The sequence below is a fragment of the Armigeres subalbatus genome, chromosome 3, assembly GCF_024139115.2.
Source record: "Armigeres subalbatus isolate Guangzhou_Male chromosome 3, GZ_Asu_2, whole genome shotgun sequence".
Classification (NCBI taxonomy): domain Eukaryota; kingdom Metazoa; phylum Arthropoda; class Insecta; order Diptera; family Culicidae; genus Armigeres; species Armigeres subalbatus.
The window spans coordinates 91,108,660-91,132,939 of NC_085141.1; the positions used below are offsets into that span (position 1 = coordinate 91,108,660).

Genomic DNA, 24,280 nt, shown 5'->3' on the forward strand with positions numbered 1-24,280 from the left:
TATATGGAAGCACTGGCACTTATCCATATTCGTTTTGATCGCAGCAAATTGAATTCGACGGAAATTTTTTCCCATTGTCTCCTATTGAAAATTGGCCGGATCGGACTATGGGCTCTGATGTTATGGCCTAAATACTTTATATGCAAAAACGCCTATAAACAATCACACTTGTCTGACACTTTTAAACCGATCCGCTTGCAACAAGTTGCGGTTGATGGGGATTCTTACAATTATTTTAAATGCATGTAAATATGGATCCTCAGTCCCCTATCAGTGACATTTTTTACCAGTGTCAATTGCATTCACACCTTCAAAGTGGATATCAAGGTTTATATTTTGAACTACACCCAAAATAATCGTAACGTCATATCTACGTGAATATATACGTGGATTTTTTCCACAACACTTTTCACGTAACGGTTAAGTGACTCAAAAGTACGGGAACTCAGTTCCACTCAATCGGATGTCACCAGCGTTTCACGTAAAAGCTACGTAACTGCTTCATGGCTTTGAAGGTTCATTTAATGTACTTTGTTTATTTTTCTACTTCCACAAATAAGAATAATAAACAATAAAAATCTTTATGTTTTATTTAAGAAAGGAAACAAACATATTATATAACTTTTAATTACACATGGAAATTTGTTTTTATTGTTAAAATTGGTGTCATCTTCTGGTGTCCGAAACCGAAGCAGAGCGCCGCAGAAAGCAAATTGAAAAACTCGTTGTTTATATGTTGTGGGATGGAAAGTTGGATTTAGGTTGGTAGATTTCCTCCATGATGAAGGTGATCAATTTGCTGCGAACATATGTGAATGCATTATTGCAGAACAGATCAAAGATATCGTAAATAGTACTAACCTTATGGAGAAATTGATAACTGCGTGATTGATAATTGTTGCTTTTTACAACACTGACTTGTATATCCAGCATTTCGCACGGTAAAGGCTGCCGTTTTTGGCACTTGCCTAGAATTTGACAGCTGAGTGAGTTCTCAGCCAATGCATCAATGACATGAAATTCACGTATATCGTATAGTATATTTTGGTGAATTTCATGAACAATTTGTTCAATTTTCACGCTATACCCTTATGTTTTATATGCATCAGGTGAAATTAGTGGTATTGGTGAACTTTAGTGGCTACGTGATTTTTCCTGTAAAGTTTACGAGTAGATTATTTTGCGTGTATGTACCTGGGTGCTTTTGTTATTGGCCGTCAATTTCTAATTGAACAACGGAATGAAGAGCTGGATACCGTAACCAGAAGTCACGGTTATAATGATAGGAAAATCTAGATGAGCATATTCTTGATTATATTGTCGCAATTGAATCCTTCCTATCAATGTAAATTCATTATTAACCTTTCCGTCCCCAACGTCTGTTTTTAAGGGCTTTCACAAATCTGAACTGCTGTAAAAACCGCATTTCTTAACCGATTCTTTCGCAACAAGCTGCATTCCATCCGGATGGATCCCAATTTTTATACTAGTTTCGACGCTATCCACGGCACGGTTCCAGAATTATTCCAGATTCCGTTGGAGTCAGTTGTCCCCGGAATAAGTGGCCATTTACAATTTTAAGTCAAAACAGTTCGTGCGACACTCAATCTTCATGATTTCACAAAGCAATGATGCGAATGATATTTTTGGGGTTCTTTGCCTACTCGGACTCAATCTGGCCACATCGGTCACAATCCGGGGACCTACGGAATGGCCATTTTCTAAATTGATTCAAAATAGGTCGTGCGACACCCTCAAACTTCATGATTTTACAAAGCAATGATGGGAATGATGTTTTGGGGTTCTGGCCTCCTGGATTCAATCCGGCCACATCAGTCCCAACTGGGACCAACGGAATGGTCATTTTCTAAATTGATCAAAAATAGGTCGAGCGACACCTCAAACTTCATGATTTTACAAAGCGATAATGGAAATGATATTTTTAGGGTTCCTGGCCCACTCGGATTCAATCCGGCCACATCAGTCCCAATCCAGGGACCAACGGAATGGCCATTTTCTAAATTGATTCAAAATAGGTCGTGCGACACCTCAAACTTCATGATTTTACAAACAATGATGGGAATGGATATTTTAGGGTTCCTGTCCCACTCGCATCCATTCGGGCCACAATCCGGAGGACCTACGGAATGGCCATTTTCTAAATTGATTCAAAAATAGGTCGTGCGGCACCTCAAACTTCATAATTTCACGAAGCAATGATGAGAATGATGTTTTTAGGGTTCCTGACCCTTACTGTGGATAGCCTCGAAACTAGTATAAATCAAAAATTGGGATCCATCCGGATGGAATGCAACTTGTTGCGAAAGAATCGGTCAAGAAATGCGATTTTTACAGCAGTTTATATTTTTGAAAGCCCTTAAAAACAGACGTTGGGGACGAAAGGTTAAATTCAAATAATTCTTGCTGCCTGTACCATTGGTAATTTTCTTTAAACAACAATTCATTTAAGAACTGCTAACTTCATTCCCGATATTCAATTTCTCAGCCTGCCTCAGCCAGCCTGCATCAGTATAATCCGCAAGCTTTGTGATGAACGAACATAAATACCGGGATATTGGATAACTTTTTTTGAAAGTCTTCTTGTAGATTTTCGCGGCACTGACAGTGGGGGAAAATAGCAATCTCTCACCAGACCGTTTTTCTTTTCCGCAAAATAATTTCTCGGCGAAAATATGCATGTGAGTGAGCATCTTCTGCTCGTGAATATAAGTGAGCATTATGATCGCTGGTAGCCGTCATTAAAAAAACTCTTTCAGTTTCCTGGACATACTGCTAAAAAAAATCTGTCTCAGTGGTTCAGATTTACTGGATGGTAATGCTTCATCCGTTTTTCTACACTCAATTCCACGCACCAAAAGCAGAAAAAGGTTGGAAGTAAAGGTTTAACAGCTAAATACTGCAATCTCATCACTTGCTTCCCATACTGTCAGACTGACAAGCCGGTTCACGTTTTCTTTTATCAGAGATCACCTAAAATACGTGTTATCTTTCCCCCACAGATTTGTAAGGACGTGGCCGTGGCTTTTGTTGATGAATGAAATACACAATTACAATGAAAGTTGCAATGTAAAAATGGTGAATCAATATTAGCAGCGGACCATATGATTTAGTATGCGCTTTCATATATAGCTTCGAAAACATGCCATACTGGCCCTAATTTGCCCCAGTGTACCTTGAAAAATATAGAATCAATGAAAAATATGACGTGGAATATTCAACAGCTTTTCAAACTCCCAAAACACGAAAAAAAATTTAGCTGAAAAAAAAAATGTCCATATAATCGAGGTAAAAAGTCCATATAATCGAAGTCCATATAATCGAGGGTCCATATAATCGAGGTATACCTGTATGTCTAAAATTTATGTTGAAATACTATGAAAAAAAAATCCGTATTGAATCTGTCTGTAAAAAGGTCGTCTAATGGGAATGGACTGTCTTGTGACGGAAAAATTAATTAGGAATTTTACAAATAAGCGGCAAATTGGCTGATCTTTGGTCACGCGTGTAGACCCAAAGGCCTTAACTCCAGGGTTCTCTTGGATGACCTAAACTACCAAAACTACCAAAAATTAGGAGACGGGCCAATTTTCAAAATGGCCACTTGCGTGCGGGCCAGACAATATTCGGTACATTTTTTTATACATTTTCAAAATAACCAAAATAAAATATATTTTTTCCCGAATGGCATTTAGTTTTACAGAATGGTTAAAATTGTTTAAAAGAAAAACTAAGCATGAATTAAATCTTGTTTGAACAATTTTTTATGTGTGCTTATTTTCTTTCTCTTTTTATATGGAATTGTTGGCTTCTTTCCAATACTCGACGCATATTGATTTCGCAATCGGTGATCGATTTTCGCAAGCGAGATAATGATGATCAATAATTAATTTTTACTGCTTTCATTCTTGATAAGAGTTATTCACACAGATATGATTTCTGGAGAGAGAAAATGTCATACGAAAGATATGTCTTTCTGAAATTTAGATTTGAGCACGTTGCTGCATTGGAGGTCAATTATTTCCATTTGAAACATTCTAAGTACGTTATTCAAACCAGTGAACGGTGTTGAGGAACTGTGTTCTAAAAAATAAGCAAATAGGTTTGAAAATTTCTGTTCATAGGTTTCGACTGTTTTCTACCGGAATTTGAGAACTGTATCCGTTTTCGACAATCAATTGTGCCAAATTGTTTCAATTTTATTTCAAAAGTTTTCATGTTGGATAATAAAGGTTCGATGTGTTGATCCTTGATTTGCAGCTTTATGTTCATGTTATTGAGATGATTGGTGACATCTACTATAAATCTCAGTAATTCATTCATTCAGGATCATGCAGCTTGGGCATTGGATTTGCTTTATCTTGTAAAAATGGTGTAATTTCCTTTCAAAGAGAATAAAATCTCTCAAGCAAGGTACCACGGGATAGCCAACGAACTTCACAATAACACAGCAAATCACTTCCATTTCCCTCAACATAATTTGGAATAAGTGGTGGTTAAGTTTCCTCGCATAGGTAAAGTTGATTTTTCTAATAACTAGCGTCACTGCATCACGAATATTGATAGTTTTTGCAAATATAATTTTTTTGGTAAAAAATGCAATGTGCAAAGATTTATCACAGAATAACTTTTGTTTCTTATTAACAATCGTATAAAAAAACAAATTGCTTTAATTTTCAAGTGTCACAACGCCTGTGTTCTTTCCCGTCATCGCCGGTGCCTCATATGTGTTTAGGCCTTAAGTTTTCCAAGAAGAGTTGAAGCTCCTTCATACGGGTTCTAAAAGCTTTTCTCAGGTATATACCTGAAGTAGTTGTTACCTTTATTAAGATCAAAACTGCTAATTCCTTTGTAATCTAAAGATGATTCTCTGTCTTGGAAAGCTCTCATCAGTTTTGTTAAAATCTCATTAACAGCAAAACTGGCCCAGATTTAATTCTTATAATTAGTAATAACCTACAGAAGGAGCTTTCGAGTCAGATAGAAAGGCTTTCGGGCCGCATATGAAGTATTTTTTTCTTACACGCCGCGGGCCACAAAAAATGGAGCCAAGGGCCGCATCCGGCCCGCGGGCCGTACGTTGGGCAGCCCTGGCATAGACCAAAGGTTTAACTGATACAAAAATTAAAAATTATAACTTCATCGACGTGCCTTTCAGTGAGTGGATCAGTATACATACTGAGTTGAGACAAGATTTACAACCAATAATTTGAGAGACGTTTATTAGGAATCAGTCACCTTTAGAAGTGATTCACCATATGCTTTTTAAATTAGTTTAATTTGTGTAAATAGTTGAATTAGTAAAATAATTTGTACAATGATACTGTTTTCGCCTAATCTATGATAAAAATCCTTTATGCATAGCACATCAAATAGAAAATTGATTTTTATCTACTTATATGCATAAAGTTCAATTTTTATTGAATACTAGTTGACCAGGCAGACGTTGTCCTGCATAAGCATAGTAGGCGAAAATGCGCGTTGTGAACTGCCCATGAGAAATATCCATTTATTTATTAATCATCAGACTAAGGCCGGAGTGGCCTGTGCTGCACATAAAAGACTTCTCCATTCAGCTCGGTCCATGGCTGCACTTCGCCAACCACGCAGTCTGCGGAGGGTCCGCAAGTCGTCCTCCACCTGATCGATCCACCTTGCCCGCTGTGCACCTCGCCTTCTTGTTCCCGTCGGATCGTTGTCGAGAACCATTTTCACCGGATTATTGTCCGACATTCTGGCTACGTGCCCGGCCCACCGCAGTCTTCCGATTTTCGCGGTTTGAACGATGGATGGTTCTCCCAACAGCTGATGCAACTCGTGGTTCATTCGCCTCCTCCACGTACCGTCCGCCATCTGCACCCCACCATAGATGGTACGCAACACTTTCCTTTCGAAAACTTCCAGTGCGCGTTGGTCCTCCACGAGCATCGTCCAGGTCTCGTGTCCGTAGAGAACTACCGGTCTTATAAGCGTTCTGTAGATAGTCAGTTTGGTACGGCGGCGAACTCTATCGGATCGGAGCGTCTTACGGAGTCCAAAGTACGTACGATTTCCAGCCATTATGCGCCTCCGAATTTCTCTGCTGGTATCGTTATCGGCGGTCACCAGTGAGCCCAAGTACACGAATTCTTCAACCACCTCGATTTCGTCACCACCGATAGAAACTCGTAGTGGGTGGCTCACATTGACCTCTCTTGAGCCTCTTCCTATCATGTACTTCGTCTTCGACGTGTTGATGACTAGTCCAATCCGTTTAGCTTCGCTTTTCAGTCTGATGTAGGCTTCCTCCGTCCTCTCAAAGTTACGTGCCATGATATCAATGTCGTCGGCGAAACCAAATAACTGGACGGACTTCGTGAAAATCGTACCACTCGTGTCAATCCCTGCCCTTCGTATGAGAAATATCCATACGAATATTAATTTTAGTTTTTTACAATTTACTCAACCTTACCCATGATTTTTGCATAAGGGAGTATCATATAAACCCGTCGGAAATGATAACGAACATATCAGTTGAGGGAATGAGGAAAATCCATCCAGCCGTTTTCGAGTTATGCGGATACGAACACAGACCATTTAAATTTTATTATATAGACTAGCAGACCCGACGAACTTCGTTTCGCCTATTGATTTATTCTCTGAGTGATTCTTGAGTTATACAGAAATTTATGCTTCATTTGTATGGGAGCACTCCTTACCCCCGTAATGCTGGGTAGACACCACCACAAGATCTACCACGGTCACATTGTCAGCTACAGACAAATCCTGACCCAACGAATACCTTCCCCAATATCCAACTCCGTGGTACTTATGAGGGTGTCGCTGAGTCGAGGGCCAAGTAACGATGAAAATGGGCGTGGCCAGGTGTAGTAATCCTCATTGAAACTTGAAACTAGACCAACATTTGAAAAGGGCGTAACAGAAAATTTATTCTTTCCGATTCCTCATACGCGTACATAATCATATAAACGTAGACCAAGAATGAAATAGAATTGATTTTGGCTGTTACGCCCTTTTCATATGTTGATCTACCTTTAAGCTTGTAAATCAATTCCTATTTAGTAAATATTCAATAAAACAATTCAACTCGGCAAACGATTTTCTCGGTTTCATGTCAATGGAATTCCACCCTTTTCAAATGTTGATCCAGAAATGCTAAATGATGAGTTTTATTATTTGATAACTTTTACGAATGTTTCGGATATTTCGGAGGACCTGCGATGTCCACTCAGGTTCACAAAAATGGGACACTACAATCAATTGTTATTCAGAGCAAGATAATGAAAAGCTTTGAAAAAAAAACAGCGCTCATCTAGGATAAGCTTCATGAATTGATCACTTTTACGAATGTTCCGCATCTTGTGTTACTGTTGCGCGTCGTTTCGGTCCTCCAAAGCGCGATCCTCCATCGGTCATACATAGTATTCGAGCAACGCCTAAAAATATACCCTTTGTCATCAACAGAGTTTGTTACTGACAAACGCACCTTGCAACAAGCCTTTGACGAACCTGAACACAATATGACAAGAATCATTTGCTTTGCATGTTCTGATATTTCCGAGAATACGAGGCTATTTTTGTAATCAGCGTTAGATTCTCGAATATTTTCATGAAAGTAGAAACTACGATAGCATAAAACCGAAATTTGCTCTAGAGAGAATGCAAAATAACGGATTGAAAAGTTAGCAACAAAATTGTCTTCTTTTTTGTTGTGGTCAAAATTTTTCGAATCTTTATTATTATCTCCGTCAAAAACAAAGCTTTGTCATTGGTTCTCTTTTGTCGTTTGTTTCGTATGCGCATCGACGAAAAATTGATACCCTGGTAAAGAGTAATTGGTGCGCGTTGGATCGTGTTCCTGCCCGGTGCGCAGCCTCTTATTTCGTCCTGCTTTGTGCGGCCGAATAATAGTTCGTTCATAAAATCATTGTGAAAAAAACCGGTCGCTTCACTTAACACAGTGAAGCCAGAGGATCCAACGAAGCCTACTGACTAACTGATAATTGTGAGTTTCTAACGAGTTACGTAGGAGAATCCGGTAGCTCTCCCAGTCAGCGTAATATGCGGTAGTAAATGCTCCCGAATAGGTCCCTACTTGCCTCTCATTGCAGAGCTTGGAGTAGGGATCTGCTGGCTGCGGCGACATTGATGGAAGTAGCAGAATACCCGTTGAAGAGGGTGGGGGAGCCATCATTATGAATGGCCAGGTCTTCCTTTTTAAAGACTTCAAGTTCTGCAACGCCGAGAGGATCGGTCCCAGGCACGCCCCATACAGATTAGTAAACTTTTAATTCTCCGAGCAAGGGATGATCTGATAACGATATTAATCACCTGATATGTTGCACCAGGAACGGAAACACAGAGGATATACGCAATATTAACGTTGATGTCAATGATGTCAAAAGGGATTTCCTGCAGAACCCCGATCGCCACCGACTGTGCGGTCCATTAAAGCTACTGAGAGTCTGTTGACTTTTTGAAGGCAGATAATTAATGAGAAGCTGAGCTGTGAGTAAAATAGCTCGAGGTTGTGCCGAATGTCCCATTGAAAACTGGGTAAGCGACTTGGTGGCTGTTTATTTAATTTTTTTTATATTCTTTATTATAGTGATTTTTTTCAAAAATAAGAAGTTCATCACTTCTTGGTGGCTGTTTGTTTTATCTTCTAAATGCATCGAAGTCAGATGTACAGTGACCTCAGGTCACTGACCTGCATAATAAAAAGCCCACTTGACGTTTTTCATACAAAATGGTCAACTTTGGAGATCTAGATCTCGATTACGTGTTAACCAATTTTGTTAAGAAAATTATTTTGAGCTTTTTAGTGGAATGTCTTCACTTGTCATAAGACGAGTTTATACCATCCCAATTTTGTTGAAAATTTGACCAGAGCTTAGATATAACTTGAATTTTACTACACCTAAGTTTCGACCATATTGATTCGTAGGGTAAAAAATTATCGCGGTAATACCAAAACGATTTTTTTGGCAAAAAATTGATTTTATAATATTTTGAAAACTACAACTCTTAGTGTACAAGTATATTACGCAAACTTTTTTGTATTGCCAAAATACGCGTTTTTGCTGAATAAGTCATCAGTTTACAACCTATAGAATTCAAGATATTTAAAAAATAAGTTTTTGCCGAAAACAACATTTTAGTATTACCGCAATAATTTTTTACCCTATGAATTAATATGGTCGAAACTCAGGTGTGATAAAATTCAAGTTATATCTGAGCTCTGGTCAAATTTTCAGCAAAATTGGTTCACACACAACCGAGATCTAGATCTCCAAAGTTGACCATTTTGTATGAAAAACGGCGAGTGGATAATTCTTGTAAAGAGGGTAATTTCTTTTCTCTTTGCCTTATACGGGATAGATGTGTTCATGTTTGAAGCAATTATCTTCTTTCTTCCCCTTATACTGGGAAAACGTGTTCAGTTGAAGGCAGACGTGATCTTCCAAAGAAGGCATTAATCGCAATCGATGGCATGTCACCGGTTTGCTGTTCGGCAACTCAGAAACCTGTCATAAACAGTTTAACTCTTATAAGTTTTAACGATAACCAATTAACAAATGTAGGTACGAACGGAATTGATGGAAGTAAACAAACCACGACACGACACCAAACTCAGAGAGTCTAAAAAAATATTCACATTTCTTATCATTTACACACATTTTACCTACCAGATTTACTCTTTAATGGGTGCGTATACAAACAAATGGGCTTTCCCTATAAAAAAAAACCATCCACTGTCTGTTGCTGCAATAACGAGGCTGTTAGCAATCTCAATGAAACAAACACATACAAAAACCACCCACATGTGCTTTGTTTTAACTTTTTCTTGGTGGTATCAGAATTTTAAAATAACAAGCTTGAACACAACTCATAAATAACTTCATCCACTACCAACGGCATCGATTCAACAAACACCCCCGCCAACCAGCAGCATCCTTTCTGTCGTTGCACGGCACTTCGCATTGGGTTAGGCAGACTCGTAATGATGCGCACAAGATGATGCCTTGGTAACCACCCACGCACTGGGAAAATCAACCCCCGAGACGGAGCGGGTCCGTCCGAGTGGGTTGGATATTTTTACCCGCTGTAGCCAAGGCCTGGTCTGATCACGCTGGTCAGGATACTGAAGTACAAGTGAGCATGTACTTTTTTGTTCACCTTTTATCCTTTTTACTTTTCGAATTGATTGGAATGGGGGTGGATGTAGGAATGCAGCATAAGATTTTTTAAAATGACTGGCACCCTGGTCGAGGAATTTGATCCGTAGCCAATCCTCTTATTCAGATTATTTGTGAGGAAGCTAATCGAATGCCTTTTAGGTGAATGATGTTTTTTTGCGCGAAAAAGTCCAACATGAGTCGTAGAGTGGATGTAGGCGTTGCTTTGTATGTGAACGAACGATGCCACATCGCTGAAGCTAAAGCTACTTGATGCAGCCTCACTTATTTATGAAGTGCGTTTCATGGCTGCATAAAACGGTAGGGTTGACTAACTCCTTGTGAAGAAATGAATAATTAAATCCCCTAAATGCATGGCTTCACACAAGGCTCCGCACACCAACGCAGAGAATTGAAAACATGATGTGGTTCACTATTTCCCTGTTTATTCGTCCCATAATGGTTTGGTACTCGTTGTGGGATTTTCTTAGATTAGTGGTGAGACACACAAATACAGAGAAAAACTGTCCCAAAGGGGTTCAGTTCTTACCTTTTAAATCCTCTCGCAGATTTCTTTAAATGTCACCGAACTTTCAACAACAAAATTATATTTTTTTTTACAGATTTTCTATCCATTTGCATTTAGACGATTTTGTACTGAAAATCTCCAGTCAGCCTTGCCGCCAAAGGCGTAAGATTGTCAATCTGGAGATGGCGAGTTCGATTTTCGATCCGGCCTAGGACGTTTTCGGGTGGGAAACATTCTCGGCTCCCTGGACATAATGTATCCATTAAACTTGCCACACAAGATACATACTCAATACTCATGCAATGGCGAGCAAGTTTCAGTTGAAATGTAGAGCCATTGAAAAAGAAGAAGTACTATTTCTTTAAATTCACCTTTTTTTCTGCTGTCAGTTCACAGAAAATTTGTTAACAGATTATCGTCGAACAGTTCTACTGCTGAGAAGTTTGAGAAATTTTCCAAATTTCTGGGAATTACTTGAAGTATGCAGGTTTGTTCGTAGTAAACAATTCTCGAAAACTCGTTTTTTTTCAGGCAAAGTCAATCTGCTCAGTTTTCCACTACTTCAGGCGAAAATCGTTGATCCCTAGGAATAAAAAATAAACAGATTAAGTTCAATCAAAGTTGATTGCCTATTTCCGGGGATTAAACCACCCAACTTGGACGTTAATTTACAATGTTATGAAAACTCGTATGTGAATATGTACGTTATGTGGAAGATATTGATTTGGAAAATGTATTGGAGGTAACCACTTTCCCTTCGATGGGACTCGAACCCATGACCCTACAGTACGCTAGACTGGTGCTTTAACCAACTAAACTACGAAGGACCTCCGTCGGCCTTCGCAACCTAGCGGCTACTGAACGAGCTCGAGATTCCCAAATTGGACGCATAGTCAAATCACTCGCAATCCATTTCTTAAGCCAACACTTCCACATGTGTATAGTATACGTCCACATTAGTAAGGCCAGTTTTTAAAGGAGAGTCCAAGTTCCTTCAGACAGATCGTAACAATGTTTCTACACGTAAGAAATAAACTACTACTAGTGAGTTCAATTCACCCAACCTCGAACATCCGTACGGGAAGCCAAAATTGAGTAAGTAGGGTCGAAGTAGTTTGCCCTTACTCCCATGTTAAAAAAAAGTACCCATCGGAAAATGTATTTACCCAATTGTAAGTTTAATTCACTCAATTTCGACCTCAGGCAATAAACTCAAAGTTGGCTTCCCGTATTGAACTGGCGTCGTTGGATTGTTTAGCTCTTTTGTTTTTGACAACAGAAGAAAGAGTGGATGAAAGAGAAAAGAAAAAATAACTCAAACATAAGTTTAAAAAAACTCAACGCTGGGTACTTTTTTTTCGTGTACAGTCTTTTCCGGTGGTCGTTGCACTCATTGGATCAAAGCAGCCAATTCCTCTGTGATTTGAAGACGATCTACAATTCCTCTTGAGAAGATAGCTGTACCGTGGGGCATCGAAATCCGTACACTTAAGCACCTTAGTATATGAAAAAGTCATTAGAAAATTGGAATCGAATGTAAATAAAACATTAGTCATTGACACAGGCGCATGAAGGCTTCTACTTTTGAAGTATTTCACATTTACTCATTAAAAACTAAGAAAAACATGATAAAATAATGAATTAAATCAACTCCTCCTGACTCGAAATCCGTCCACTGTGGACGGATATCGAATCAAAGGATCAAAATCCGTACAGCTATTTCTTAACTAAATATTTAAATTGAAACAGTCTGATTGACTAAACTACCTCTGTAAATAGTTCGATATGCATTTTAAGAAGCGATTCCTTCGATTTGTATTCCGCTTATGTTATGTAATGATTTGCAATTAGCAATTAAAACACAGTTACTTTTGGTGCAACTATGCTCTACCTGAAAACAAAATGGCGGCACAAACTCCGCGTTTAGTGGGTGGAGATTTGTTTTTGATTTTTGTGGTTTTAATTTCAAAGCCTTCTTTCCAATTCTATGCCCTAAAAGCTTATTGTCAAGTATCTGAACAGGATAAGATTAATTATTCCTACATTGATTACCTTTAACCTCCTTAAATTTATTGATATCTCATGAGGTGGACGGATTTCGGTGCTGTACGGATTTCGGTCCCACACGGTAGCATGTTTTCACATCAGTATTTTCATTACTTGCGGGAATATAGAATCTAAGGCAGGAGTCATTTCACATAACGTAGTTTTCAAATTTTCTGCGAGAATTTTTGATCTTCATCATGTTCTGCGACAAACTAATGCTACTATATAAATATCTCATTTCGTACAATGCTTGGTCTCGTTAAAATTCCTTCAAAATCAAATAAAAAATAATAGGAATTTTAAAATTAAGGAAAATTATTTTTTTATGGTCAAGGTGAATAAAATTTCTCTTCTCAATCTTCAATGAAAACGCGATGTTTACATCAACTTTCCGTTTCTCACTCAATGCTTTAAATCTCAAGATTCTAAATTCTCAAAATTTTTGCAAAAACTTCTATATTTTTTTGAGAACAGAAAATCAAATTACGCAAACACTGACACCTAACATTTTCTTTCATTTCTAGAATTTTGATGAGAATTGCAAAATTTCACTCAGGCTCCAACATTTTAAAGATATTTTCTTGACCTAGTAAAAAAATCAAAATCCTTGCAGAGTTTTTAAAATTCTTTTACTTTTCCTTAGCACCTGTCTGGCGTACTGGTTTCGGTGGGATCAAATCCCACCGAAGGGAGCGGTTACCCTCCAATACCTTTTCCAAACTAAATTTATCACATGTTGTGCAAAGGCATAATCGAGTTTCAGACATAGTAATTAATGTCCACTCCGGGTGGCTTAAAACCCGGAACATAGGCAATTAACTTTGAATGTACCTTATATTATTAACTTCGATGCTTCGGAACTTTGTTGTTATTTTGCATTGCTGGCACGATAAAACTGCCCAGTCGAGAAAACTTTCTGAACCGAACCGGGAATCGAACCCAGCCTCCTTCATCATGGTCTTGCATCAGAAGACTAAAAGTTTCAAGAACTGTTTCATTTGTCTAAAACCCTAAACAACTTTACCCTTTCTGTGGAAGTAGCAAGGTTGAAAATTGATAAGACGATGTACGTAAACTCGTCAGAAGCCCAAAATTATGTTTTTGAAAATGCAATCAAATTGAATTATTAGGTTTGATAAAAGCCCTCTTTTACATTTGAGCTTACCAGTTAATTAAAAAAAACTAGGGGGTACCTCAAGCTGTGCCATGAGCTATTTGTGCGTGAATTCCAAAAAGTATGACCAATGGTCCCATGCTTATTTGAGGAACTGTCCGGCCTTGTGAAAAGTTTATTGAAAATGGCATTGAAACAGGAATTCTTGATGGTCGAGTCTAGAGCTCTTCTCGTTAGTGGCGATGAAAGCAACACAACGCAACACACTTCGGAAGGCTTCTGAGACCATGGAAATCTCCGAGAAGAAGCTAACTAGCATTTCGTTGCAGCTTGTGGATGCCTAATGAAGATGCTGGATCGATTCTCTTGGACGCGACTCAAGTCTTGTAAGGAGACTTGTCGACCGTAGTCAAATCTGGGCACTTATGCCTAATTCCAGACATACATATTCGTTGTTAACATTTTGATTGTATCACAAAGAAATGCTGTACTGGAAAATTATGTGGATTATTGTGTAGTGTTTGGTCGTAAACCATCATAAGGATTAAGGAAAGACTATGTCTATATGTCTATATAGACATATAGACATATGTCTATAGACTATATGTCTATGCTCATGCACTTCTTCTAAAATTCCGGCCCCTAGATTATGCTAGTCCGCCGACTGGCTGACTGAGATCCACTGCTACGTTGTCTCGATCCCTCGGCGGTCGTGCCGCAAACTTCCTCACTCGAATCCTCCTGATTTCCCCCGGCGTCGAGGGTGGTCCACCAGTTCCGGTGAAGGAAACTTCCGCACTGATGGTGCCCCGACTACCGGCGGCTATCGCAGGGGACGCTTTCGCGCATTGCGCCGACTTCGTCTTCGGGTTGCAGAGGTGGTCCGACAGTTCCGGTGGTGGATGACGTCCGCACTGGCGGTGCCCTACATACCCGAAGCACTTCCTTCTACTTTCTTCTTTCTTTAGCAGGCTGGCTGCTCGAGTGCCGAAGTCGGTCCGACGATTCCGGTTGGCAGAAGACTTCCGGTTCACCGACGACCTGAGGCCAAACACTGCTCAGTGCGCTGGATTTTCCTCCGAGCCGACGCTTGCTTGCTGGTCCCTTCTCCATCGACGCTGCAGCTCTGACATTATTTGTGTCACGACTCTGATTACCGCATGCCACGTACCTTCATCGCGACTCATTCGCTCTGCGATGTTGTCCGCCCTTGTGGCAGGCATTCTCCTATGTGCCTCCGCAAACCTCGGGCAGTCGAATATCACGTGCTCTGGAGTCTCCTCTACGTTGATACACGCCGGGCAGAATGGCGATGACGCATGGCCACACCGGTGCAAATATTGGCGGAAACAACCGTGTCCGGACAGGAACTGTGTGAGGTAAAAGTTCACCTCACCATGCTCCCTGTTCACCCACGTCGACACATTGGGGATGAGCCGATCGGTCCACCTTCCATTATCCGCATTGTCCCACTCCTGCTGCCACTTCACCATAGAGTCCAGTCTCACCGCCTTCCTCACATTTCTGGTATCCCTCCGTTGGTAGTACTCGATGTCCTCTGCTAGGGTTATGCAGACTGGAATCATCCCTGCGATAACGCAAACTGCCTCCGACGAAATAGTTCGGTACGCACGCGTGACTCAAATGGCCATTAGACGAAACACGCTATTCAGCTTCCTCCGGTTACGTTTCGTCTTGAGCGCAGCTCCCCAGGCTGGAACTCCATACCTTAGTATCGAGGATGATACTGTCGCAAGAAGACGCCTACTGCTGCCTTTCGGACCGCCGACGTTCGGCATGATCCTTGCTAACGCACTGATCATTTTAGCCGCATTTTCACAGGAATAGTCCACCGCATGGTTGATGAAGTTCAACCGGTCATCAATCATCACACCTAGATGTCTCAGAGTCCGCACCGACGGGATGTCGTGCCCTCCGATGGTAATCTGCATCCGCTGGATTACTTTGCAGTTGCTGACCAGCATCACTTCCGTTTTGTAGTGAGCCAGCTGCAGCTTGACTCCATTCATCCAGGTTTCTACAGCGTCGGTCGCTTCCGCCACCAGCATTTCCACCTCCTCCAGTGACTCACCGGTTATCGTTAGGACGACATCATCCGCGAATCCGTAAATCTTTACACCTTTGGGCAACTTCAGCATCAGCATCATATTGTACATCACATTCCATAACGCTGGGCCTAGTATGGACCCTTGTCGAACGCCCGCCGTAACCCTCATCGACTTCTGCCTTCGTGTCGTAAACCAGAATCCGGTTCTGGAAGTAACTCTTAAGGATTTTACACAGGAAGTCGGGGATTCGCATTCCAGGCAGCGCTGCGGCGATGGCCTCCCAGCTGGCACTATTGAATTCGTTTTTGACGTCAATCGTCACTACCGCGCAGAACCGATTGCCGCTCCTCTTCTTCTTGGACGCCCTCTCTGCATCTTCAATGACTGTCCTGATTGCATCCACCGTCGATCTGCCTTTGCGGAATCCGAACTGTTTTTCCGATAAGCCAGTCTCACCCTCCGTGAACTGTGTGTTTCATTAAGGATAACCCTTCCAGAAGCTTCCCCAGTGTATCCAGCAGACATATGGGCCTATAAGATGCTGGATTCCCCGGCGGTTTTCCTGGTTTCGGCAGCAGCACCACCGTCTACTAAACACTTCTGCAGCACCATCCTGAACAGATCCGGGAACGCCAAAATCGCGGATTTTAGAGCCACATTTGGAATTCCATCCGGACCCGGAGCTTTTTTCAACTTCAAACCTTTCGCCACTGATAATAGCTCGTCATTGGTGACTTGCATACCTGCAGCGGTTACTCGGTCTTCATTTTCGTACGGCGTACGCGGCCACGTCGTAGAACCATGCTGCGGGAAAAGACCGTCCACGATGATCTTCAGCTTGTCCGGACACATTTCGGCTGGCGTCGCTGGACCCCTGATCTTCTTTGTCACAACTCGATAAGCGTTACCCCAAGGATCAGCGTCAGCTTCCCGGCACAACTCCTTGAAGCAGTTAGACTTGCTGATTTGGATCGCCCGTTTGAAAGCCGGAAAACTATCTTTCGCTACTCTCTGACCATTTCAGACCGTGCCCTCTGAAAGTGTCTCCTAGCTCTGAGACAGGCAGCGCGAAGGTTGGCAAGAAATTTCATTCCCCCAGTAACTTGGCCGTCGGCTGTTCGTTGGCTCTAATTTCTTCGGCATCGCACATCGCAAGCCATCGCTAGCGATTCCGTCAGCTGGTCTGCGTCAAGATTTGTAGCGCCGTTGTCTGCTCGAAGTGCTTCGATAAAAAGATCCTTATCGAAGTCCTTCGTCTTTCATCTTCGCCTATTAGACCTTATCTCCCGTCGTACCATCGGCGTTCGTGTTCCAACACTATATCGGATCGCTATGGGTGTAGTCTTCACGAACTCTCCAGTTCATGTTCCTCGCCATCGACGAGGACTGCAGAACGTGACATCGATGATGGACTCCCTGCCATCTCTGCGAAATGTACTAACGGTACCTTCGCTGCACAATCTTTCTTCCAGCTTTGCCAGCGCCTCCAGCAAGCTGTAATCTCTGGCATTAGTCAGTCTGCTCCCCCAATCCACTGCCCCAGCATTGAAATCGCCTCCGATGATCACCGGTTTTCGGCCGATCAGCTTCTCCGTGAGTGAGTTCAGCATCCAGTTATACTGTTCCAAAGTCCTCCTTGGGAGTGCGTAGCAGCTACACACAAAAATCCCGTTAATTTGGCGATTACGAAACCCTCGCTTGAACTGTCTACCACCTCTTGGATAGGAAATGTGCGCAGGACTTGGATAGCCGCAATCCCGTAGCATCCGCCACCCAGTTGCCGTTGTCAGAAGGAATCCGGTACGGCTCAGCAATAATTGCCACGTCGCACATTGCTTCTGTTGTCGACTGCCACAACAGCTGCTGTGCGGTGTCGCAATGGTTGAGATTCAACTGGATGATCTCCATTAATCTCGGCCCGCCATCGCCTTCTTGTAGGCAGGGCATTGGAAGCCACCCGTCATGTGGTCGTTTCCATCCTCCGGTTTGCAGAGCAGGCATCTTGGTTGCTTCGTGCAGTCCCTAGCAACGTGTCCTTCTCCACCACATTTCCTACAAAGACCGGATCTGTCTGGGCCACTGCAGTTTCGCGCCTGGTGTCCAAATGCCATACATTTGAAGCATCGCTCCATCTGTTTGGTGATTCGAGGGGTGAGTCTCAACGGACACATAGACCATCCGACCTTCACCTTGGCCACCTCCATAATTTTGTTGGCGGCGTCTACCGGTAGTCGTATCGCTGCTATTTGTGTACCACCGTACGCTTTCCTCAACCGAATGGTCATCTGAACTTCGCCCAGCGTGCATTGTGAGGTCAGTGCATCCCTCAGTTCGTCTATCGTAGTGATCTCGTCCAGGTCTCTGCATTCGACCACGGCCTCCTGCGTTAAAGCCCTTACGTTTCCTTCACTACCTAAGGAATTGGGATCCTTCTTCAGCTCGAACAGCAATTCCCCCTTCTGAGTACGCCTAGTCCTCACCACTTTTTCACCCAAGTCCTTGAGCACCGGGTCTTCTCTCACCTTCCGTAATATCGCTGCGTATGTCGTCTTGTCGCTCACTTCGACTATCAAGGCGTCCCCTTGACCCGCTCACGAGAAGAGCGATGCTTTTCTTTCTTCTTCTGCTCCTTCTTCTTTCCACGTACTCCTTCTGCTTCTTTCTCTTCTCACGCTGACTTTCCACGGTTTATCAGTCACCGTTCTTGACGCCATACTTTAGTACGCTAGGACAATCCTGCACGTTCTGCTGCTTCTTCGGAACTTCCTGCTCTCCTGACGAGTCCCTGCTTCGCATTTCCGTGTGAGTACTTCAGAAGCTCATTGGTGTTTGCAGTACGTCGACTGTTGTATGCTCCGCTGCATCTTTCAGTGCTTTTCCAGCTGCTTCCGCTATTCTTTTGAGCGCGTTCTGTTCGTGCTCAGCAGATTTAACGGCGGACTTGATGCTCGTCACTAGAAGCTTGATCTTCGTGTGAACATTGTGCTTGTCCTTCACGAAGTCATAGAGCTCGTTGACTCGCTTCCGCACCTCCATCAGGTTGGACCTCCCGAATTGTAGATCCTCCTGAATAGCACTACTTTCCGATTTTGGGGTGGACACCCTATTCCCGGATCCTAGCTCCTGTTGGCCTGCCTGGTTCTCAGCAGCCTTGGCCATACTGCTGGTACTTGCTACTGCTGCCTGCGCCATCACTGGAGATCGCTGCAGCCTCCACTCTTTGCGAAAACATTCGCACCGCCTGTTCCTTCGTTGATTGTAGAATTGGTTTCCATGTTAAATGGTCCTCTCCGGGCCATTATCTCTACCTGTTGTAGATAGTCGCCTCTTGTGATCCCATGGGTTACTTTGTAAATAGTGAGGTCTATGCAAGGGTTGACTTCTGTGCATCGTGTTCAGAGGCGGATCCGCATAAATCAGGAGTGGTGCTTCTGCACCTACTACCCACCGGAATAGGTGACAGGTTTTAAGCGTTACCAGGGGCCTGTCAGGTTGTTTACCAGGACGGAGGCAGACGAAACATAAGCCTGCTTGCCATTTCAAAAAGATGTCACTCTTTTTACTCAGGAAACAGAATAGCTCGACTGTCAGCCCATATACGCCTAATCCTATCCAAAAACCGAAATTCGTCCAATGTCGTTTGTCGTGACCAGTATACCATAATCAGGATCTTACTGGCATGAATCCTGATGTGCCGGTTGGCACACCTGTTGGGCTTGTGTGCTTTGAGCGGCGCACGGTCGCTGTGATAGGGCCTGCTTGCAGACACATGCAGCTTTTTATAGAGGTTTAACAGAGCCCACTGTCAAACCCCCCCACGTGCTAGACAGGCGCGCGCGTGTGTGTGTGTGTGTGTGTGTGTGTGTGTGTGTGTGTGTGTGTGTGTGTGTGTGTGTGTGTGTGTGTGTGTGTGTGTGTGTGTGTCCGATTTACTCGCAACCTGGGATTGAATCCTAAAGAGAAAGAGCAAGTCTCTCACTTATCATCTCTGTATACATTTACGATATGTAGCATACCGCGAGAAACTTTTTTCGCAAGCTGTCATGATAGAGAACTGATTCAGGATGTTATACCCTATGATAAATTTCTTTCAGAAAGCTCCAAATGCAGAGATCACTGGCTCTGATGATGCATTTCAACTTATTCTACATATCTGGTGCAGTAACCAACACGAAAGGAGCAAAAACTAAGCGAGAATCACCATTTTTCTGTGGGGGCTGCCTATCCGATTTTGTTTTTTCGCACTTGTTTACAAGTTTGATAAATTTGTTATCATGGCTTGTTATGATTCGGAACAGTTTTTGCCTCTCTTTTATCGTTGTTCGTTATCTATTGCGAGCGATTTCTGCAAACCCTGCCAGTGATTGAAGTGTGAGAAAATAGACGCAAACTCCATTTTTTACACACAGAACATGCTTATTTCCACGCTTCGTAGGATGGACCAGTACAAACAATTCATCACGGACATGAAATACGTCGGTTTGCACAAAATCATCGTTTTTGTAAGTAGCTACTCCAAGGCGAACGCACTAGTGCAAGAAATCAACACTGGAAGCAGCTTGTACCGAGCGTACATCCCCAAGCACCGACAGACATCGATGCTGGAGAGATAAAAGGAGACATTATTTGTGAGGTTCCAATTCTCCCGAATGACACGATCACATTCCGAGCAAAAGAACTACCATCGTTGGTGAAACTATTCTGTTGCGTCAGTCGAGTTCGCGCATTTACTCCGAAGGTGGTGATGTCTAATGTCGTTTTCGTTTATTCCGAACGGTGTACACCGGCGGTGCAACATTTGCCACCGCAAATACGAACGGTTTGGGTGCAACTTTTTGACTGCCAACACATGTTTTCGATGGTGTTGGTGATGTCGTCAATCAAATTGATCGAACATCAAATAGCAAGCAAATATTATTAAGATTTATGCAAAGATTTATGTTATATTTTTTCTTGTTTTAAATGTTTCTTAATATCTACTTTTATATTGCACAAATTATTACACTGATCTTGTAATTTAATTTTGCAAATTGAAAAGTAAAAGTAGTTTCTTATGTGTTTTGTTTATTGTTGGTAACATATTTATTTGAATGTTGAACCTTTAACAACAAAACAAAAAAGCCCTTTCTTGTAGGATTTGATAAATTGTGAATAATAGAAATTTATGAAATCTACCTGTGGAAAAGTTACTGGAATTCATTAATATTATTTGTTTATATTTATTTGAAAACAAATAAGAACGAAGATTGATTCAAATACCGCCATCGGGGGTGACGATGGGTTAAGAATGATTCTTTGCTGTTACTGACAGCCAAGAGGTCGATGACAAAATCATTTTAAAATAACTCTTATAATTAATTAGTTTTCTTGCTACTAAAAACATTCTAAGTTGTTGAAACAGTGACCCATTCCCAACCCCATTTAAACTATTGCCTATTTTTATTGATTTTTAAACCACTTTAAACATTTATTTTAATCACTGATAATTTATAAATATTATAACAAATTGTACATTTATAAAAAGTTCTTGGATAAAGATTCCTTGCAGCTTTCAATTCTACATACTTCAACAACATTGATACAAATTATATTTATCAAATATAATTTCAATGAGGCATAGATATCAGCAGATAATGAAATAAAAACAAAGCTACCCGAAAGACCTAATCAGAAACCTAATAGGAAGCTTATGACAGCTCCGCGTCACACAAGTATTGGTGCCACGCGATGCCTACCCGCTACACTCGCCTCGGGCAGGGTGTAGATTTTTCTGCACCGGTGGCAAAAAGGTGCAAGAATGGAACTGCACCGTTTTTAAAAACGAACGATTCCAGTGCAAGTTTGCCTACACCGGTGCAAGCGGTGCGAATAAACGAAAACGACATAAGGTTTGGGCTCCAGGCAGACAACTGCCCTATGACCGATGCAGTCAAAGGCACGAGGAAGATCAGGACTACCAAAACTGTCAAAGTCAACGCAAGTGTGTACACTGTCGTTGCGCAGAACACGATTCAACGGATGCAAAATGCCCAGAACAGAAAAGACAGAGCTGCGAATTAAGAATCTCGTGGCAAGGAAAAATCTCACCTACACGGAGGCTCGAGAATAAGCTCCCATTTCAACGCAAAACCTGTACCTGTTGAAGATTTCTCAACTCTGGAGCAAAGCTACGCGAATATGACGGCAGGATAATTCACATGGAAGGACCAGGGTAGCCAGTGAGTCGGGAAATGCGGGAAATAAGCGGGAATTGGAATTCCGTGCGAGAAATGCGGGAAAAAGTTGGGAATTTCTCGACATTGTAAAAAAATTGAGAAAAATCACCAGGTATTCATTTTCTATTCACGTGAAAACCATGTTTTCAGGTTTTCTATTTTCAATGAATTTTCATGTATTGTTTGAAAACAGCTTTTTGTCAATCAACATTTTTTAATAGAAGTGTACGAAGGTTTTGACGTTCAAGCAGTGCAAACATGTACACTTTTCCTTACATCAGTTTATTTCAACTTAATTCAATACTTCGGCGGCGTCCATAGAGCCATTTGTACGTGAATTCCAAATGCAAGACCAATGGCATAATTTTCATTTGAGGAACTATTTGGTCTTGTCAAAAGTACAATGAAAAGGGCAATTGGAACCAGAATTCTTTAATGTCGAGTTTCTGGGTAGTGATGATGGAAAGCAACATGCCACCTACTCTTCGGAAGGTTTCTGAGACAATTGAAATCTCCGAGAAATAGCAGCTAATAGCATTTTGTTGCAGCTTGTGGATTCCTAAAGAAGATGCTTTTGAAAGCGACTCAAGTATTGTCTGGAGACTTTTGTTGACCGGAGTTGAGTGTGGGCAATTATGTTCAATTCCAGGCAGACAACTCAATAATATCTGGTCATTTGTGGCCCACTTCTTGATTCTATTACATGATACTGGTGTAATCACGCTGTAGTGGAGAATTGTTTTAGAATAATGAACAGTGTTTAGTCCTAATTAACATAATGATTGAGGGAAGATTTGCATAAATAAAAAATGAAGTGCGGTGCCATAAAATGATCAGGATGTGTAACAGTATGAAAAAATAAACAAATCAATTAATCAGTGGCGTTTCCCTAACCTCAATCTACCTGTGCACTGGACTTAAATTTAAGGAATTTTCGTGCGAAAATGTATAGAATAACTAGATTTCGACTAGTTTAAACGACTCTGATCATTTTATTTTCCATTCGGGCTTTAGAAATATCCAAATTTTCATTTTTTGTATCAGTGCACAGGTAAAAAGTGAGGTTACGCGACGCCACTGCAATTAATATAATTCACTACACCCACCCGAAACACCTAGTCACTGTACAAAAAGTCTCACGAAGTGAAAATAGAGGACAAGAAAAAAGCAATAAATCACATGAAGTTGTTGGAGGACAATATTGGTACATGCCCAACGTAATATTAAGTGATGATAAAACAAATAAACTATTTCCGTCAAAACTTTTATTCGTTTTATCAATTCTTTAATTTAGGTCATGAGGTCAACTTCCGATTTTTAAAATAGTTACTCAACAAGCAATTCAAGCTGAATAAGCTGAAGAAAATATATTTTTATTAAATAAGAGCTTTACCAGCTTCCAATGTTTGTTGGGTAAAGCCATGAAAGATTATGGGTTCTTCGGAAAAGCTGATGTTAAGTATGTTAAAGAATTGACTGAGACAGAAGATATTATAAAAATAAAATGAATCAGAAATACAGATAAATTAGCAAAGTTGGTGAAAATTTGGATTTTCTTATAAGAAATCAGCATTTAAAAATATAGTTTTTCAAAACAAACGTTTTTCTATGTTTATCTTGACTTACTACACATTTTATATGTCTCCAAAGAAAATGATGGCCATTTAAAATATTCACAGTGAAGTATTTGACCATGATTAATAAGATTTAAATAATTTATCTCAAATAGGGCAAGATGAGCACCCCTGTTTAAAACATTCAAATAATACACAAAACTCTTTTGCACAACCTACAATTGTAATTTATCATGCGCTGAATCTGTTGAGTAACGTATGTATATTATCAAATTTACTGAAATTTCAAACTGATTTTTATTAATCAATGTGATTTTGATGGTATTAATAAGAAATAATAACTTCTCGATCCCAAAAACAATTTTATTGATTTAATGTTGCCAATGCGCATTAAAAGCTACTATTTTTGTTAATATTGTTTCACTAATTCTAATATTTTTTAGTTTAGTGCCTCGTAGTATATTTGAACCAGTCAAAAACAGAGTTTTAGATAAGATGCAACAAAAAAGAACTGTTGTAAAGCGTAGATAAGATGCA

General features: G+C 41.0%; 1 protein-coding gene across 9 annotated transcripts in view; it reads left to right on the forward strand.

Annotated features, from left to right (window-relative positions):
* The window catches only part of LOC134219086 (putative transcription factor capicua), a 196,324-nt gene that overhangs the window by 129,271 nt on the left and 42,773 nt on the right, over positions 1 to 24,280 (forward strand). The gene's annotated exons all lie outside the window — the stretch shown is intronic.